The sequence below is a fragment of the Ambystoma mexicanum genome, chromosome 11 (assembly GCF_040938575.1).
Source record: "Ambystoma mexicanum isolate Mex_15411 chromosome 11, UKY_AmexF1_1, whole genome shotgun sequence".
NCBI lineage: Eukaryota > Metazoa > Chordata > Amphibia > Caudata > Ambystomatidae > Ambystoma > Ambystoma mexicanum.
Genome location: NC_090934.1, coordinates 1,435,730,399 through 1,435,743,531, shown reverse-complemented (window position 1 = coordinate 1,435,743,531; position 13,133 = coordinate 1,435,730,399). Strand labels below are relative to the sequence as shown.

Sequence of the window (13,133 nt, the reverse complement as noted above, 5' to 3'; positions counted from 1 at the left end):
GGCTCAATATCGCCGCAAAAATATGGCAATATTTTTGTGGGGATATTAACACATGGAACCCTTTTCCATTAGTTGGGCGGCCTCACTTTCCGCCTGTGGTTGACCCTGCATGCTCATTTTTCGATATTACACGAGTTAATGTCGATATACCTCCCACGTGATCGCTTCTTTGACGCAGGCGTGGGGACTGGGTGGGGTCATTGCAATTACACTCCTTAGGTGCACAAGGTGCTTCGTTTAGAAGAGGCATGTTATATTCTTATACACGCCGCTTCCTCTGGTGATGCCTCCTGGGCATTCTTCTTTTATTTCAAGATTGTTTTTGCCTCTTGTTTTTATTACTTTTTTAATTTGCTGTAATATTTCACATCCAGAGTGCTCCATATCCTTGGGTTCTTGAAGAAGGAAGTTCAATTCTACTCCGCCAAAACGTCCGACCAGCACCGTTATAAATTGAAATCAGCATTCATTGTAATATATGAAATAATAATATATTCTTTTGAAACAAGATGCATCGTAGTAAGGTGGTCACTCGATTACTCAAATGGTGAATTCATGCAAAACATTAAATAATACAGAGTTTGTTTTGCACCAGCCATCCAACTGAATTTAATCTGCAAACAGTTTGATCATTCAGTCCTTCATTTTCATTGCTGTAGGTGTTTAGAAGGACGTCAACTTGGGATGTGTCTCTTAGCGATATGCTTGTGCTCCTCTCTTTCCCCTCCTTTTTCCTCTCTATTTCTTAACTCGAATAGATGTTCGAATAGATGTTCCAATTTAGAGGTGACAGGATTAGCCGCAGGAAAGGATAACCTATATTATTTTTATCTTTTTGCTTGTACATCTATTTCAAATGACTACGTATATTTGAATTTTGTTGTCCTTTTGGATTTGTATGCCTTTTCAATTTGTATTGTTTAGCTTCATTTGTGTTGTTAATACATTTGATTACTGATTTATTCAACGAAGATGGTTTATACATGTATTTAACCAAGTTCATAAGTGGAACAGTAGAGTCCCATTTAATGGTCAGGTATATTGTTTACCTATTCTGAATGTAAATAGCCTTATGGATTTTGAATTACTCTGTTGGGAACTTTTCCTTGTATCTGTTTTCCAAATCCTGCATGCTGCACCCCCATTCAATGAAACCAAAATGTGTTCTGTGGGTTTACACTTGGTTAATGCCAACTGGACCTAAGCAGCACTGAATAGGTTGGACATGAGCACTGTCAGCCTGCAATCCACAAACTTCTACCAGCTCCAATTTGGCCTTTCTCTACTCTATCCCAGTTTGGCTATTGCCATCCCAGAGACCGTGAGGCAGAACAACAAGTACAAACAATAGGGCGCCTCAACTGCCTGTGTGTGTGACAGAGTCTGTCGCAGGCAGGGCCACCACCCACGGCTCACTGGGACAGGCTGCAACTAGTGCAGGGGTAGGGTGGGCCACGGATGGTCCAGGAGAATATTCACACAAGCCTCACAAGGGCACGTGCAGTGAAAAATGTGCAGGTGCGGCCGGAGTTCTGCACATGGCACAGCAACACAACCACACTCGACCTGAACCTCATGGTGCCTGCTGGGCTGCATGCTGCATGCCGCTGCAGACAGTGCTGAGAGGGCCGCCTTCAAGTAGTCGGGACAACTCAAGAGACTGAATAAATATATGTACACAACAAATGTATAAATGGCTACTTCCTTTGACGGCATTTGCCGCTTTAACATTGTCACATTCTAAGCAAACGTCTAACCTTACCTAGTGGTAGCACCAGCCCTGTTACAGCCCCACAAGGCTAAACTCAAATCACCAAACACCACCACCAGCCAGAGCGCAAGCCCCATACCTGGCCACCTGCTCACTCACACTACAAGCCCTAGACCTGTCATCCTTTCCCCCACCACCCAGAGCACAAGCCTCATACCTGGCATTCTGCCTCCCACAGCCCACAACAGAAGCTCCCCACCACCCAGGTCATGGCAAATGCATTCCCCTTCTGTTCTGTCTTTCTCCAAAAAAGAGGCAGCCATCACAGCAATGCAAGCCCACACCTGCCTCCTGGGGAGGGGAGCACAAGGGAATGCCCACATTTTGTAGAGGAGGATGATGCCACCCCTGGCCCTACCCTAAAGATGCCACTGCCTATGGGGAGCCCCTGAATATCATTTGCGGCTGCCAAATACACTATCAGAGATTGTTGTTTGCACCATGCATCTGTTCGGTCTTACTCTACCTCCATATACTGCAGATTGACAGGTAATTACTGCAGCTCCGCTACAAAAGTGTGGAATTAAGCCTAAAGAGATGGCTTGCATTTCTGTATAACAAAAGGACGCTGCCAACCTTCCCGGTCAAGACAGTTTGACAGTCTGATTGAGACACCACCTAGATGGTTTGGTGCCGGCACTCCGCTGGGATTAACTCTTGATGTGCGTGTTTGTGCTCACAGGTCGTATGAAGCTAATTAGCCTCATTCTCCCATGGATAGCTGAAGATATTCCTGTCCCAACGGCAGTAAGAACGTCCATCCACCTGCCACCAGGTAGGGATGGTACCATCTATGTATTATTATTATTATTTTTTCGTTAAGTATGTGTTCGTAAGCCGTGACTTTTCACTAACGACAGCTTTCATTAGAGCTCTCTCTATAACACTGAAAGAGATTCATTTACTGTCACTTAGGAGCCATTATTATGATTGCCGCCTACCTGCAAAGCATTAAGGTGGGGTTCAACCATTGTAGCGCATTTATTGGACGTTGCCAATTTTGATCATTTTCCCGGTGTGGTTCATCCATTTAGGTGAGTGACCATGTATCCACAGTAGCTTTTTTGTGGCCCATAAATTTAGCCTGTAGACCATGACCTTATTATGCATTTTCTTTTTATTTTAGAGTGTTAAATAAGGGGTTAGAAGATTTGCTCTACATTTATCAGTTCCTTTTGTCCTGACAAAGGCCCAGTGTAAATTATCTGAGAAGACCACCCCTTGGATGTGGACTATCTCGCTGTAGAGGCTGCAACGCAGTGCGTCGACACCTTAGTTTATCCATGTATTTAAAAAGGTGATAATCAAGAAAGCATATTTCAGAGACAGTGCTGAGTGTCTTTAAAGAAAAGAACAACCAGACCATATTAGAACTTAGTAGTTTTTCCTTGTTAAAAGGAAAATTGGAAACCTGTTTCTGCACCCTATGATTTTGCTCTTAATTGTGTTTGAAATAAATAAGGAGAGGAACTCTGATTTGCTGAATAGAACAATCTTTTTTTATTTTTTGTTTTTTTGTTTCTATTCAAGCTGAATAGTTTTAATTTTAATTTGTTCACAGCTTAATTGAGACACTCGACACATGTTTCACTGTCTTTTAAAACATATCAGACAGTTCATCAGGAGGGAACTTTGTTATTGCATCAAACAATGTCTGAAAATACAAAAGAAAATATATAATAAGTGTAACATTATACTCTTAGTAAAGTTGAACAAAACATTTTCACAACCTATATTGGTCATAGTATTCTAAAGTTATTTGGCATTGCAGTTGTAAATGTAAACAAATGTTTGTACCCTTGTGGTAATAAGTGCTATGCGGAAAAAGCAGTTATTTAGGCGGACAGATACAGAGTTTTAAGCCTGTCGCTCACAAATTTTATAGAAGTTTTGTCTCCTGAGGTGGAAGATCCAAAGGACAGGTTCTGAAAATACTAGTCACTCACTGTGTTGAGAACATGTAACTGATAAAAAACAATTATTTATTTTCTAATCATATGAAACATGTAGTAAATAAATAAACAGGTGTTGAAAGATACAACATACATGTGAAAATTAATAGTTGCCAATAACATCATTAAACATGTATACAGCAAACAAAATATGAACAAATAAAAAGATTATATGTAGAGAAGCTGTACAACTGATATGCAGACAAGTATTAATTGTTATTTCATTGGTACAAGTAATAAACATGCTTGCGTGGCTACATAAATGCTTTGTAATAAATCCAAAGGCAAGAAACAAGGGAGTGGCTAAGAACTCACCTTTTCAAAAAATGCCTTAACTAGGGTATGCTTAACCTTTAGGCAATGAGTATTTTTTAGAGGAAAATAACAATACATGTTAAAGGGTCAAGAGGAGAAAAAAGATATCTTTGCCAACGTGGCAGAGACTGACTAAACAGATTCTGTGGAGACTAGGAACCGACTTGATCAGATATTCCCAGTTTACTTCACGTTTCGGCGGAAGTTGCAATGAGTTGCGTCCGCCTTCATCAGGGCTCCAAGGGGGCGACCCTGTGGGGAATACAGGATACTCCAGTGAGTGGTTTTATAAAGAAGGGGTTGCCATTAAATTCTAGGCCTACTGGCTTTGGAGTAGTTCTCAAAACACTGTGCCGGTGTCTTACTTGCCGGTGCTCAGTATCCCAAGTACTCGATTCTCGATCACTAAGGGGTGTAATGCTGTGCAAGGTAGATCCGTGTGCGGGTCCGTAAGGGTAACAGGAAACCGAACAGTAGTGATCAGCCACACAGTGGTTCTGAGTGGGGAACAGAAGAAAAAAATGGAGAAATGAGGGAGGAGCTGCTGCAGAACCACAACCCAGCGTCAACCCAGTTGCAGGGAGGGATCCTCACTGCTAAGTCGGTGTGTGAAAAGCATAATAGAAATGATACCTGATGACTGACTGGTAGTAGTATAGTTGTATCATGTACAGACTGTTGCAGATATTCGTATCCAATTGTAAAAACAAAAAAACATTCTTTATGTGTATTTCCAGAATTTATAATAAAGATGCACATAATATTTGTGCTTAAATTCAAAGAAAAAAAAATACTGCAAAGTAAAAATAGACACTTTTGGTAATTTGATATAGAGAGCACTCACTGTTCTGCTTTTGTGGATTGCAAATTTTTGCTTCTGAGTTTTAGGGAAAATCAACAAGAACGTGCCGTGAAGCGTATATCTTTCACTTTCTTGTTGCACAAAGGGTGATGTTAGGGCACGGTCTAGAAACAACAAAAACAAAACGGTTTCTTACCAAAGATGGATCTTGGATAATTATTTTCTTGACTTTTAGTTATGCCCCACTTTCGTTCACTTTGCCGGCATTAGCAGTAACGTTTAGATCGCTATAGTCATGTTTAAAAGTGGCTTACCTGTATTTGCTTTTAGCGTTCCTTTCGGATACGTTGTTGTCACGGCTTGATAACCTGAATACTGAGTCAGAGACTGCTGTATTTCTTTTGCTACGGGATCGCGCTCACGTGAACAATAATGTCACGTGACTGCTATTCTTCCATTTTGGATTGGGACATTATATAAAAGTGATTTCTTTCCCGTTTGTGAGAAAATAGATTGAACTACGGAAATGTTTCTTTTGTTGTTGAAATAATATAAATATGAAGTGGACCTATATTTTAATACATAGAAATTCAGTGATGTTCAAAATGGTATCACATGACCGCTGTTGCTGGATGTAGATTAAGACTGAATTTAATGGTATTATTTGATGCTTGTCTACATTGGACTCTACATCTGACTATAGATGCCTAAATGTATGGCGTTGGCCCTTTGTCTAACATTTATTTCAAGAAAAATAAAAGTGAATAATGGGGAGGGGGAAAAGACATTTTAAATAAATACATAAAAAGGGGAGGAGGGGAAATTTCATGTTTCTTTCCAAAACTGAAATCGTGAGTGCTCTTATTTTTTTAAGTAACTTATGTTTTGATAGATGCTTCCTCTCTGGCTGAACAATATTAGAATTTAGGGGGTGTTTTGAGTATGGCAGTATTAGACTCATTTTTCTTAATTTCTTTATGAGACCCTGGGCCTCATTACGAGTTTGGAGGTAGCCATGCTGTCATTACCGGCACAGCTACCTCCAAACTAGTGTCTGGGTTCGGGTCCCAAAAAAGGGAATTACCAAGCCATTCCAACTTTTGAGGGCCCGGTAATTCCCATTTTCAGGACCCGGACCCAGTACATCCCCATTCCTAATTGAGCTCCCAGAGGGCTCAATGGGAATGGGGAGGATGCTAACAACGGACCCACTAAGGACGGATCCGTTGTTAGCATCCTGGTCTGCTCGCGGGTGCCGGTATTCACGTCTGGCACTTGGTGCATACCGCCACCAACGAGCAAACTCGTAATGTGGCAGCCCGGTATGAACGGTGCCGGTACCTTACCGGCACTGTTCATACTGCGGCCGCCAGGGTCTTAATGAGGCCCACTGAGGGTAAGACACTGCTCTTAAAACTGTACAGAACTTTCTGCATTAATAGGAGCACTGATAATATGGTTTGTCAAGTCTGAACTAACCCAACAGCAAGGAATTTATGTACATATTAAATGATGTGTTATGTATATGTCTGAGTGTTTTAAGTATGTGTTCGGAAAATGATGTAATGACAAACAACAGAACTAATAATTTTGTGAATGAAATATGTTTTTTATGAGTTGGTGTGAAGGGTTTCAAACTAATCTGTAATTCACTAAGGGCTTTGTGGTACACCGACCGATAAAAGTCGTAGGAAACTAAGGAGCAGGAGGTAGTTGGTGGTTCACATTTTTTTCTCATATCACAAGTACCCTATATACCACTTTCCCCTCGTAAAAATAAAAATTAGAGTTTCGACCTTTGTTATATACATGCAATTCATTCGCAACACGCACTTTTTTGAGAGAACCCCCCCAAGATTTGGGTGTTTGCCGGCATGTGCGAGAATGGGAGTCTAACGGAGTTGCCTGCAAGTAACGCAACACAAGCAGCTGCTGAATCCCACGTGCTTGCTCAGAAATAATTGTGATTGCTCTAGTTGTTGAGGTTCTCCCTACTGGCTACGAAGACAGATTTAAAGCTTGTGTTTTCTCATTGCTTCATTAATTTAGACTGTGAGGAGGTGGCAGTAGCTGGGTAACAGGTACGACAGAAAAGCAGGCAAATGGAACTGACAAGATCTGGATCCAGTCCTCTGGAATAATATCCCGAGGGGAACAATAACAAACTGAAAATGAAATGAAGAAGCACACAACTACTTTTACACAAGCAAACAATGATGAAAGATAAAATAACTGCATGTATTGATTTACTTGCTATTTCTATTGCAATATCCTGTTTGTGTTTTGTTTACAAATATGCAATTGGATTATTACTGAATTTAGTGGCACGTGGGTAACCACCTTATTTCCCAACTCAACCATCACCCTTTCTTTTACACTTAACTATTTTGATCCAGGTATTAACATTTTAAAAATGGGTAGGAACCCTTGGAATCCTCATCACCCTTGGAATCCTCATCACCCTTGGAATCCTCATCACCCTTGGAATCCTCATCACCCTTGGAATCCTCATCACACTTGGAATCCTCATCACCCTTGGAATCCTCAGCATCCTTTCAACACTCGGCCCTCCTGCTATTCTGCTCCATGCAACACTTATGTTGTATTTGTATTGCTTATAGTGCAAACCTTGCTTGAGATCAGCAGATGCTGAACGGTGGAAGGGTGCCAGCAGGGGGTTTGGCATATTATACAGTAGCGCAGTACTGTTAGTGGAGGGAGGGATGGATTTTCATTTCTCCGGCAGGTACGGTTGAAAGAGCCACGTTTTCAGCGTTTTGTGGAAGCAGAGAATGGTGGGGGCCTTTCAAGCCTCTGCCGGGATTGAGTTACAGGTGGGCGTGGCAGGTGAAGGACTGATTGATATTCTTCTCTTCAAGGGCTAGCGTAGACTCTATCCTTTTGATAGTTTTGCTATGTGAGGTGCGACAGCCTTCACTGGTGTGGAGTCATGCAGACAATATTACCATACTGCTTCTGGAGAGCTCTTTTCTTTTTTTGGGCTGTTTCTTTTCTTTAATTAGGCATACATTTTGGGTTTGTTCTCTTTATTTTTGGTGTTAATTCACAGTAATCTTTATTTTCACCTCTATTTTCAATTTTGTGGAGTTTTTTATTTTTTGTTTACCGTGGATGCTGCACACCTGGCTCATGGAGCACAATAGTGAAACAGGCTTTTCCTTTACCTTAGCCTGAAAAACACCAAAGTCGAATGAAATGCCAAGCTCTAAACCATGAAACATGGACCTATTTTTTTTTACAAGATAGCAGACCAAATCAGTTTTCTTTCAATTATTCCTTAATTGTGTATTTTAGAAACTGACCATGTTTCAGCATGCTGTGGTTCTCTTGGGTTCCCCTTTTCTATGTATTATAGGATATTTGACTCAAGACCCTCAAAGGCAATATTACTCTTGGTAGTCACTGCCTCAAGATGTTCTATGAATTCTGACCTCAAGTTCCAGGATGCAGCATTTCATTAAACTTTCCTTTCCCTGTGCACTCTAGGATTACCAAGCTCCAGTAAGCAGTCGTGTTCCTTCTGTTTCACCTTCAGTGGGTTTGGCTGTTATGGTTTGGCCACCCACAGCTCAGTATTTTCTGCTCCCTCTCGTGAAGTGTAACTATGCCTTTGTTTGGACCCTTCCACTTTCAACAAATTCTGGTAATATGATGAATTACCACATCTTCCTAGCTTCATGTTGAAGGCTAGAAAGCCACTAGGGACAGGGGTGGACTAGCCGCTACCTGATGTTCCACCTTATATGTGGCAGAGGCAGGATCCTACAGGCTTGCTACTTCTCCCAAGGCCTGGTATATCCCCACCAGTTGACCAAAATGAAGGCATCTGCGTTTTTCACTCCAGTTCTGAAGTATGGATGTGGGATAGGATGTCTGTTGTGAACTGCTTCCCTGAACTCTCACAGGCAGAGCTGAGTCCTTTTTACAGTCATAGCGAGGTAGTGGTACTTGCACACCATGTGAGAAGGACACGGCACTGTCAATCCATTGTGTCCATGAACACTGACCAACCACAGCAACTGTTCCACCAAATAAAGAGCAAATGACACACCCACATAGGCCCCTTTCTAAATACCAGGGGCCTCATTACCCGGTAGGCGGTGAGCCATGGCGCTATTAGCGCCATGGCTCATGCCGGTAAAATACCGGCACCGCCTTGGCGGAAAGGGGATTTACCGCCCCATTCAAGGTTGCAGGGGCGGTAAATCCCCTTTCCGCCATTGCCCTTCCCCATTCCCATTTCTGCCCCATAGGGCTCTATGGGAATGGGGAAGGCGCTAATTACGGCACCGCAATTTTGCAGTGCCGTAATTAGCACTGAGGTCCCTTAGCGGGGTGGATTTTAACGCCTGCAAAAAGCAGGCGTTAAATCCCCCAACCCGCAAAGGGACCTCGTAGTAAGGCGGTAGGGATTTACCGGTACCGGTATTTTACCGGTACCGGTAAATCCCTACCTCCATCCGTGTAATGAGGCCCCAGGAGTCCCTACCAAGAATACAGAACCGCAGGTGATCATGGTCCATGTAACATTGTAATCCAAGATGGTGCCAGCCCGTTTCTACCTTTGACGTTTCACTGGGACACCCAAGCACAAATCAGTGGAGCTCAGGTTCACGTCAATCACGACTCTTGCATGGTGCACCCCTGCCATTTGCTAGAGGCCGAGGCAAATCCTGGTGTGAAGAAGCATGAAGGCTGGAAGTATTTGGGTCCTGTGTGTCAGTTTGATTTTGAGTAATCTGTGTTGGTGACACTTGGGTGTATGCGTTATCTGAAGTGAAGAGCCCCAATGAAACCTCTACACCCTGGTTCACACCAAGCCTTCAAGCCTGTAAACAGGCTTGCTGTCGCCTTGAGCATATGTGATACTCAAATGATGACCCAGAGACAGGAAAAGTGTACGAACAAGCAGTGATTCATTATCACAGCAAAATCACTGCTCCAAGGTAAATCTAGGTTTGCTCGGCTGGAAATCTGGCGTGGATATAATGGACCAGTGTTTCAGAGGAGTCTTTTTGAGGGTGTTACTTATCGGGCTGCATGTAGTCACACAAGTCATTTTTTCCTCTTTGATTTTTGTGTGTTTCGTCAGAGTCACTTCTCGCAGAGTGTTCTTTGCCCGTTTCTTAGCATTTTTGATGTACTTCTTATGTTATCCGCGTTTCTAGAAGGCGGGTTGTTAAATCATTAGCATGTTCTTCAAAATCTTGGAATGTCGAGCATAAAGGTAAATTGGTCTTCAAGTTATTTGGATGATAGCTGCCGAAATGGAGTAAGGTGTTTTTGTCCGTTGGTTTGCAGTGCAATGTGGTTTCAAGTGTACCTGCTGTATTTTTGAAAATCATGAGATCTAGAATTGGAAGTCCTGTCTGTTTGATGTTATAGTAAATCTCAGACATGAGTCTTGTTGGTTCATCCACTCTTTAAATGCTTCAAGTTCTTCCCATGTGCCAGACCATATAGTGAAAACATTGTCGATGTACCGATGCCAGTTCCTCATCTGTTTCCTAAATGGGCTTATATAATTGTTGATGAATTCCCTTTCGAATTGGTCCATATATAAATTTGCGATGTAAGGTGCAAATGTTGCACCCATACTGCTCCCATGAATTTGTTGAAACAATTTGTCTTCAAAAATTAAAGAATTTTAAGTCAGGGCTACACTTATGATTTCTAAGACAAATGCTGTTGTCAAAATATTCCTTCAGTACCTCTATGCTTGCTGCTCCATGCCAGTCGTATAACCTTTGTAGAGTGCTCTAGGCAGGAACTATTTACAGTCGTAAAAGAACTCTCTTCTCTTCCATTACAGGAGGCTAACTCTTCCGGTACCAGACCCACTGTGAAGCTTTCGACGCATACTTTATTGAGAAGATATGTCATACCAGACAGTCAATTACGAATGAGAGTCAGAGTCATGCTAGCCTCGAGCCCAATTCCAATTTGAACTAATTGACCATATGACAGTATTTAAGGCTTCGAATCAGCTCAGATCAGCGTCTCGCATGGACTCTGTACTCTTGCACATTTTTCAGGACAACCCCCCTGGATGCTATGCTGTTGTTCACAATGGCTATTCGTCATTATTTTTCTCTCTGGGTGATTCCTGCCTCGTTGCAAAATGCACTTGTCACCCCTTTCCTGAAGAAGCCCATCTTGATTCTTCATTGGCAATAAATGACCGGCCTATATCCTTACTTCCACTCCTCATGAAACTTATGGAAATCATCATAACTTTGTTGTTTTCCCCATTTCTTGGAGACCAACAATTGCCTACACCCATTTCAGTTGGGTTTTAGGCTTTTGATGAGCATGGAGTCTGTGCTGATCTCGCATTTAGATGACCTAGCAATGCTTCAGGACGACAGCGGGTTTGGGGTGTTGATCCTTCTTGACCTCTCAAAGCCTTTGATACAGTTGATCACGACATTCTCCTGTGCCGGCTTGAGCAAGCAGGGATCTCCAGTACTCCACTGGCATGGTTTGCGTCTTTTCTGGCAGATTGTACGCAAACTATCACTTTATTTTCCTGTCACTCCACTCTAACTACACTCTGATGCGGCCTGCCACAGGGATCTTCTCTATCACTGCCCCTTTTTAATTTCTATCTACGTCTTTTGGTGGACCTCATCTCAGAATATGGGGTCCACTTCTACACCTATACCAACGATACACAGTTAGTGTTTTGCCTTGATTCACCTATAGCAGAGCCACCACACAATCCTAGAGATTGTTTATCAGCAATAGGGAACTGGATGTCAAACAACTTGCTAAGGTTATTTGGGATGAAAACAGAGGTTCTGGTAAGTGGCTCTCAGGCAACAAAAGCTAGTTGGAGGGCTGAGTATTGGACAAACTCCCTGGTTCTCTGTCCAGTCCCCAGCACCTCAGTAAAAAGCTTGGCTGTGTGGCATCTTCCATCTGGTTCGAGAGAGGCACAGATCACTGCAGTTTGCAGGACTGCTTGAGGACTGCTGGGTGAAGGTGTTCACCTCATCGATTATGGGGTTGATAGACGGTATTACCCAAATTGACCTTTTACAATTGACCTTCTGCACAATTGACCTTTATATTATTTTAGTTCTTTTATATATGTATTGGGTTGGTTTTGGATTATAAATAATATAAGGGGATTGGGTGGGGGAGTTGCAGGGGTTTTTGGATTGGCTGGGGGGTTGCGGGGGGTATCCCCCCGCATAATTAGGTCAATTCTCCCAAGGTCAATTCTCCCGAGGTCAATTGTGAAAAGGTCAATTAGTATACAACCTGATAGACTATTTCAACTGGATATACCTGGGGCAACTCGCATTTCAGATTCAGTGCCTGCAAGTCCTCCAAAATTCAGCAGCGCGACTGGCCTTAGGTGCACCAAGACTCACCTCTTCTGCACTTATGTTGTAGCAGCATCACTGTCTGCCTGTTAAAGCTTGAAATAAGTTTGAGATTTTATGCATTACTCATCGAGCAGTTTATAACACAGTGCTACTTACTTACAAATCAAGTTGGAACATTAACGACCCACTCTGTGTCTTCGCTTGGCATCTCAAATGCTGTTAAAAATTCCACACTACCAGAGAGCATGGATAGGTTTAGTACACCTTTTGGGTTCCTTGACCGCAGCTAGATGCCCTTGAGCCATAGTCTGCACACAAAAATTAAATTAGAAAGAATTAGGAAAGAATAATTGGGTTATTACCGTGAGACTTGGTTAGCTGCTTGCATGGTGTGCATGTTATAGAACTTGATGTGTAAGCATTGCACTAGTAATATGGTATTTTGTTTGCAGATTGCTGCTCTGGGCGAAAGTGGACTTTCAAAAGTAGATTCACTACAGTGATCTGTGCCTCTCTCGAACAAGACGGAAGAAGCATCACACCCAAGCTTTTAACTGAGCTACTGGGGACCGGAGAGGGGCCCAGGGATTCTGGCCAATACTCAGGATGCCACGCCAAAGTGGACTTTGTGAGTACCATTATAGTTATGATTGAAACTGACCCTAATTTTTAAAATAATGTCAAAACTATGGGACAGAGCTAAAAGTATCAACACTCGGCATACAAAACAAGGATATAATGAATTTTCCCACCAGAGTTTTCCCATGTACAGACCAAATAGCTAAATTATGCTCTATGGAATTGAAGCGCTTCATAATCTATTTGAGATTCAATCTTCTACCGACCAGAGAATATCGGGCTAAATGGACAAAAACATAATTTATGGACAATAGTTGTCGGCTGTGCTGCGACAAAGTGGAGAGCAGCAGTCACCTATT

The 13,133-nt window shown here is 42.3% G+C and overlaps 1 long non-coding RNA gene across 1 annotated transcript in view; it reads left to right on the top strand.

Moving 5' to 3' along the window:
* Nucleotides 1-12,817, top strand: part of LOC138504517 (uncharacterized) — a 510,474-nt gene extending 497,657 nt beyond the window's left edge. Inside the window, exon 5 of the long non-coding RNA XR_011279855.1 lies at nt 12,648-12,817. This is a non-coding gene — a long non-coding RNA (uncharacterized lncRNA). The remainder of the gene's footprint in view (nt 1-12,647) is intronic.
* The last annotated feature ends 316 nt before the right edge of the window (nt 12,818-13,133 follow it).